Source organism: Egretta garzetta, unplaced genomic scaffold, assembly GCF_000687185.1.
Source record: "Egretta garzetta isolate BGI_Z169 unplaced genomic scaffold, ASM68718v1 scaffold3, whole genome shotgun sequence".
In the NCBI taxonomy this organism is placed as follows: Eukaryota; Metazoa; Chordata; class Aves; order Pelecaniformes; family Ardeidae; genus Egretta; species Egretta garzetta.
Window position 1 is genome coordinate 1,242,255 of NW_009259099.1, and position 6,787 is coordinate 1,249,041.

Sequence of the window (6,787 nt, forward strand, 5' to 3'; positions counted from 1 at the left end):
GACCCGCCTCCCCCGCCGGCTCCCGGGGTGTTTCCCGTTGTGAATCGGCATGGCATTACAAAACGCCCAAAATCTCTGCAAGGTGAGAAGAAACATGCACAAATGTTTTATCTTTCCGCCTTTTCATCCCGCTGCCATTCTGTCACGCTGGAGGGCCAAATGAGGAGCATGCAGTTTTCAATCTAAAAACGCCAATGTCCTGCTCCGAGAACTTTCCAGAACGTTTAATACTGCGGGATTTGCCAGAAATTTTTTTCACATTACTTTTGAGTAACCAATACTGAAGTTTAAAAATAACCTAACGTGCTTTCGGCATTGCTAGGTGTGCTTTCAGTAAGGAAGTGGTCAGATCTACTTGCAAAGAAGGCCAGACCGCTTCCAGAGCAACCACCCCTTATCTCCCAGCCGCTCTCTCCTGGGAGCGTGGTCCAGGGATGCCACCGCGACGTGTCACCAGTATTTCCACAACCACTTTTAATGCTACTGGCCCACGAAGTTAATCTCTGTGCTTTGTCTAAGGTGAGATAGCGTTGGAAAAGGAATCTTTAAGCAGCTCAGATGTGGCGCTGGTGTTTGGTCTGGTGTGCTTTGCAGGAAGGGCTTCTACTGAAAAAACAGCCAAAAGTTCTGTGCTTACAAAGCACGCTGTTCGGATGGGGACGGTTACGTCTCCTGGCATGCTCCTCGGGTTTTCTCCTTTATGCTTACCAGACTGCCCCTTGCATGCAATTGAGTGTGGGGTTTGGGTTTTTTTTTTTTTTAATTTTCATATAAAGTAGAGTATTAAAAACCAGCAGGGGGAAGGGAGGGAGGTGAGGTCGCTTTGTGGTGGTTGCGGAAAAGGGAAGAGGGTAGAAATATTCCTTCCAACCATGCGTGCTGTGCTGTCGTGAAAGAAACCTGCAATCTCCTTCGTGTTGGAGAGGCCACATCTGCATTTGGGGGTGGGGAGGGGGGGGGAAGAGTTAGGAAAACCAGGCGGGAGAAGCACTGATTAAATCAAGGCCACGCTGTGGAACAGGCTGATGCATATCAGCCAGCACGTGTTAACCACATGTTGGAGCTTGGTGCTCCCGGCAGGAGACGTGGGCGCAAGGCGGATGGATGGCAGCGAGCGGGACGAGAGCCTCAGCCCTGTCTTCCCACGAGGGGCTCAGTGCCTGTCCCCAGCACCCCCTTATTCTTCGGGGTTGGGTGATCCCTTCCAACTCACTGCCAGCACACCGGGACTAAGGTATCACCCAAAGTATCGCTAAGGCAAGGCTTCTCCTGGTGGCATTTAATTGCTCCAGTGACCACGCTCAGCCTGGGGACAGTCCTGCGAGGCAGCCCGTGTCCTGTCTGCTTAGGTGGGATCTCCCAGAACCCAAGCAGGGAGCCCACGGCGTACATGTGTGTCTCCAAGGGGAACTGAAACCCCTTTCTGAGCTATCCTGGGGGCTCTCTGGTGCGTGGCCTCCAGCCCGTGTTCGGTGGGCAGCCTCTAAGGAGCTGGGCTGCAGTTCCGTGCGAGGGCAACAGGAGCCTTTGCTTCCCTAACCCAGAGCCGCCTAAACTGGGACACTGATGGATGGCTCAAGTCAGGAGGGACCGATGCGTCTCGTCTGACCTCCTGCAGGCGATAGCTTCCCACCCGGCATCGCCAGGCTGCTTTCTAGGGATTACTTTCTTTCCCAAGTCACTGGGCTGACCGAGCATTACAGCTTTGACATCTGCAACCACAAAGTCTTGGGAAAAAAAAATAAAAAAAATGACAAGAACTGGCTGCTTCAGGCTGCCTCTCCCTACAGTGGATTTTGATTCTGGAAGGCCTTAGCAAGCGACAGCGCCTGAAAACGTCTGCAGACCGCGTCGGTCCTACATTCTGCAACGCCTCCTCTGCTTTTATTCTAGCTGGCCAAAGACAATCCTGAGTTGTACAGGTTTTGCAGTAAATGTTTTGCCAATTTCTAGTTGTATTTCATAACCGCGATGGCATTTTTGGCCGCCTTGGATTTGTGATTTATGGTGACATATTCCCAGCCTTCTGGGGGAAGGGGGAGCTCTGGAGGCAAGCTGTGTCTGCGTAAGCGTTAAGGTCCTCCTGAGTTTATCCTGTGGTATCAGAAGAAACCGTGCACGAGCACGGATGAATATATTTTGTGCATTCTGTATGTCTGCAGAGTGCACTTGTTTCCCCGCAGTCTGAGCTGTGTTTAAATCAGGGCTTGAAAACGAGCCTAAAAGCTCCTGCAAAATAATTTTACACTCTCCAAACAATTTAGTTAATTAACCGGCTAAATCAGTTCTTGCTGACTCTCCCTGAAGATACCCCTCCTGAGCGAGATTTTTGCTTTAGATTTGGATGAAGTGCAATGGTTGAGTCATGAGTTTTCTTTCTGGCTCGGCCGCTGGAGCGGGGAATGTTGTTCACAATACTGGCTGTTGCCATATGCTTTTTTCATCAAGCAAAAGGGTGCAACTTTCTTTTTGCTTCCCCTTCCACTGACTCACTCCCCAAATGTTTCTGGTTTAGGATGCCTTGTGAGTTCTTCCTGACAGAAGGTTTTCTAGTTTGCAGTCAGCTTCTGCGAGCTCTAAAACATCCCAGCTCCTGGGAGGAGAGGATGGGTGTCTTGGAGGGCAGCGGGAGCAGCAAGATGCTTACTGGGATCTTTGGTGCTTTGCGTGTTTGGTAGCAATCCTGCCCCAGAAATGGTTTTCCAGAAGCTGGGCAGTCCTGCTCCGATGGATCCTGCCTGGGGATCGTTGTGCCTGGGCAGCCGAGGAAATGCCCAAGGGAGTCCCAAAGACATCTCCCTTCTGGATTTGGTGAACTTGGCATTTGATCTGTTTGCAATGTGATGCTTTTAGAATCAGTGTAAGTTAAGGAAGGGAGATGCTGGCTGCAAAGTACCTTAAAGGGACAGACAGACATGTCCCTTCCTGGCTTCTCTTAAGGCATTGCGTTCAGGCCTCCTTTTGCTGTCCTGCAGAGCTCTCCGTGCAGTGACCTTCACCACTGATGCCAAATTTTATCGGAGAGGGCGATTTAGGAGCGCAGGGATTTTGTCAGAGCCAACCCAGTGCTCCCAGCACCCTGTCCTTAGCAGCAGGTAGCTTCCAGCGCTTGGCCAACAGAAAGAAACAGCTCCCCCAAAAAAGCAGACCATCGATCATTCAAATGATGCTTCCTGAACCTGACCTTGAAGAAAACAGGCTTGCACCTGCGAGCGTGGGACTGGGTTCCTGAAAACCGGTGTCTATCGTACCCTCCTACTGACATCCCAGGAGATACTGGAGAGGCCAGGAAGAACAGCTCACCTCTTTTCCAGCTAAAGGAACTGAGATGCGGAGAGTTAAGTGGCTGGCCCGAAGCCAGAGTGCTTGGAAACGAGCCCATGTATTCCTTGTATTAGCTGGGACATGACCACGTAGCGTGCCTTGCCCTGCTGGAAATGTCACCCGGGATCTCTGGAGCAGCTATTCTGCAAGGAAGCATCTCTTTTTTTTCTCTTTTCCCCCAAACCGCTCTGCCTCGCAGGACACTCCCCATCTGTTTGATCTTCTGGGATGCAGGAGAGCAGAATCGCAGGAGCCTTTGCGCTCTCCCTTGTAGCACTTCTCATCTCCTACAACTTTGCCTGGAAAGTTAATGCCAGGCTTACCCACGCTGGGAGTCTTCCCAGCGGCCATGCCACTGGCGTGATGCTACAGAGAAAATTATTCCAGTTGAGCGACTCCCCAGCGGTGCGTCCCTGGATGTCGGGTTGACGGCACAAGATGGGCAAGGGCACTGTGAGTTGGCATCGCAGGGTGGCCCTGCCTGATCCTGGCACCTCTTCCATGGAAAGGAAACTGGGAGTCAGATCCTCCCTGCCCCTCCCCAAAGCCTGAGAGCTGCTCTTCCCTGCGCTATTCGGGAAGTCACACTGAGATGATGCACGGTGACCCCCAGCCGTTTGGGTACAGAAGATGGCAATTGTGGCGTCATGTGCCAAAGCCACCTGAGATGGCAGCCCTGCTCCCAGGACTCAGGCTCTTGTAAGAAGGGGCTTGCTCCGTTAGACAGTGGGTGCCATCTTCATGCTGGGGTCCCTTCCAGCATCCTGGCTTGTATCAGGAGTGGTGTGGCCAGCAGGAGCAGGGCAGGGACCGTGCCCTTGTCCTGGGCACTGGGGGAGCCACCCCTCAAATGCTGGGGTCAGGGTTGGGCCCCTCCCTCCCCGAAGGACCTGGGGGGGCTGGAGCGTGTCCAGAGAAGGGCAGCGGAGCTGGGGAGGGGTCTGGAGCCCCAGGCTGCTGGGGAGCGGCTGGGGGAGCTGGGGGGGGTCGGGCTCTGCTCCCAGGGAAGGGGCGATGGGACGAGGGGAAACGGCCTCAAGTTGTGCCAGGGCAGGGTGAGGTTGGCCATGGGGAACAATTCCTTCCCCAAAGGGCTGTCAGGCACTGGAAGGGGCTGCCCCGGGAAGGGGTCGAGTCCCCAGCCCTGGGGAGATTTAAAAGCCGGGCAGCCAAGGTGCTTAGGGCCAGGGTTTGGGGGTGGGATGGCAGGGGTAGGGGAACGGTTGGGCTTGATGATCTTAAAGGGCTTTTCCAACCTAAACGATTCTGTGATTCTATGATTCTGTTTATAACCAACCTCCGCAGGCTGGGTATCCACAGGGCCTTGGTAACCTCTCCTTTGAGATCCAGACGCCTGCAAGATGGTGCCGAATTTTCATGCAATTTTATGGAAATTTGGGGGGGGGGTGGTTCCTGTGTTTTGCATTGTGGGTTTGGTTTTTTTTTCTTATTCTTTCCAGCACTGCTATCACTGCTTTTTCCTGGCCTGGCGCTGTCATCATCCGGTGTCATCACTCCGGAGATGAAGGGGGAGGCAGAGGTGTTTCCTTGCAAGGAACAAATGTTGGAATAACCCATCTCTGCTCAGCTGGCAGCGTCTCCAGTGCCCAAAACACACTGGAGAGATGTAAGCAAAGCCTGGCCACACCACAGACCTGCAGGGAAGGACACAGGACTTGACGCTTGGAAAAAACACGCTGGCAGCACAATCTCACAGACTCTGCCTTTAAAAAAAAGAAATCTCCCAAAGGAGCTGATGGAGCCCAACATTTGTGTTATTTAAAACTGAGCAAAATAAAGAGCTGGAGGCTGCAAGCTCAGTATAAACGGCAGTGGCTTCTCAGGACATTAGTTAAAGCCCTCTGGGGAGGAAAAGCCCATCAGACAGCCAAAATAGGTCTCTCCTCCTCTCCATTGCCATGTTTCCGTGTAGTTGGGAAAGCGAGTGAGGTCTTGGGAATATCTTTTTGCCAGCTGTGCGTTCAAACACGCAGCTGAGATACTTTCCTGCATCACCTCCCCTCCCTCTGGTGCCCTGCCCAGCAGAAGGGTTTGGGACTTGCTCCTCCCCATCTGCACGACCGCCAGCGTGGAGGACAGTGCTGGATGCAAGGTGCCACCAGCCTCTGGGAGTCTGGCCAGTGCCAGCCAGATGTGTCAGGATTTGGGCTGTTGGATGGAGATAGGGTTTCCCAAAAGCAGCTGGTGCTCAGTGCAGAGAGCTTTGGGGAGCCAAACAAGGTGATAAATGCTTTCCCGTGGTCTCCCATGCCATGTGAGCCCCATAGAGGGCCTCATGGGCAAACCATGGTCTGCATGCTCTGGCCCTGTTCATCACTTCACAGGCCAAGATGGGAGGGCAGAGGGGGCCTGGGTTGGGATCCCAAACCTGCCCAGTGCTCCTGTCCATCCCCTAGAAGGTGGTACTAAACCTCTCTCCTGCTCATCGGTTCGGTTCACGGTCCCCAGGGCTCTCTGCTGCATTTCTGCCACCTGTGGAGCAGCAGTCCCAGCTGAAACCATGACATCTATCATGGGGAATAACCATCACCCCATCTGGATAGGACAAGGGGTAATGGTTCTAAACTAAAGGAGGGGAGGTTCAGCCTAGATATAAGGAAGAAATTTTTCACACTGAGGGTGGTGAAACACTGGCACAGGTTGCCCAGAGAGGTGATGGATGCCCCATCCCTGGGAACATTCAAGGTCATAGAATCATAGAATGTTTTGGGTTAGAAGGGACCCCTAGAGGTCACCCAGTTCAACCCCCCTGCAGGGAGCAGGGACACCTTTAACCAGATCAGGTTGCTCACAGCCCCGTCCAACCTGGCCTGGAATGTTCCCAGGGATGGGGCATCCACTATGTCTAGGTCACAGGTTGGATGGGGCTCTGAGCAACCTGGTCCAGCTGAAGATGTCCCTGCTCATGGCAGGGGATACACCAGGTGGCCTTTAAAGGTCCCTTCCTACCCAAACCATACTGTGATTCTATGATCTCTCTGCCATGGACACCTCCTCTCACCCAACACATCTCCATCTGCACCGATCTCCTTCCCAAGAGCTTCCCAATGGCCCGTTAAGCCACTTCAGAGCATTGACCTGATTTTCTCCTCTTCCCCATGTGTCTCCAGGCTGTTTCCTATCACGCTGCCATGGGGCTTAGCGTTTCCTCCAACCCTCCCACGGCTGTGCATAGCAGCGTCTCGCAGTGCATTCCTTCGCATCGTAATCTCCGGCTTGCTATCTAAGGAGTTGAAGGATATTTCCAACCCAATGCTGCCAGAAAATACTGGCACCCACCTCCGGCTACCTTCCTCTCGTACACATATCCAGCTCCTCGAGCGCTCTGATACGCTGCCATGGTTAAACAGCCGTCACTTACAGTCAGCTCTCAATGCGGCGTGTTATTTTCTGGCTGGTTTTTTTATTCTTTTCCCAGCCCCAGCTGATTTCTGCAGTTTCT